Source organism: Guillardia theta, assembly GCF_000315625.1.
Source record: "Guillardia theta CCMP2712 unplaced genomic scaffold GUITHscaffold_248, whole genome shotgun sequence".
Taxonomy (NCBI): Eukaryota; class Cryptophyceae; order Pyrenomonadales; family Geminigeraceae; genus Guillardia; species Guillardia theta.
In genome coordinates this window covers 14,162-14,950 of record NW_005434428.1, presented here as the reverse complement: position 1 = coordinate 14,950, position 789 = coordinate 14,162, and positions in this window count along the sequence as shown.

The window sequence follows — 789 nt, the reverse complement described above, 5'->3', positions numbered from 1 at the left end:
AGATTGGCCCGGGGCCCTGATCTCTCCGGGCGGCGTGACCGGTCAGCGGACCGTGTTCAGCAGGCCGTGACATGTCAGACGGCTGACAGGCTCACCTGACCGGGTCACGTGACACATCACGTGACCGAGACAAGACTTTTTTATATCGCAGATCCAAAAACCCATAGGACATTTCTCCCAGGGGGAAGAAAACCTCCCCTTGACCCCCCCTGTTTCTCGACGGATCCTGCCGGCCAGGCCCGTCAGTAGCCTGACGACTGCAGCCCTTCAGCCCCCGCCTCAGACCCCCTGGAGGCCCCGCCAGGAGGCTAAGTGTCCGGAGATTGGCCGGGGGCCTGATCTCTCCGGGCGGCCGTGACCGGTCAGCGGACCGTGTCAGCAGGCCCGTGACATGTCAGCCGGCTGACAGGGGCCGTGACCCGGCTGACAGGCTCACCTGACCGGTCACGTGACACATCACGTGACCGAGACAAGACTTTTTTATATCGCAGATCCAAAAACCCATAGGACATTTCTCCCAGGGGGAAGAAAACCTCCCTTGACCCCCCTGTTTCTCGACGGATCCTGCCGGCCGGGCCCGTCAGTAGACCGACTGCAGCCTTCAGCCCCGCCTCAGACCCCCTGGAGGCCCGCCAGGAGGCTAAGTGTCCGGAGATTGGCCGGGGGCCTGATCTCTCCGGGCGGCCGTGACCGGTCAGCGGACCGTGTCAGCAGGCCCGTGACATGTCAGCCGGCTGACAGGGGCCGTGACCCGGCTGACAGGCTCACCTGACCGGTCACGTGACACAT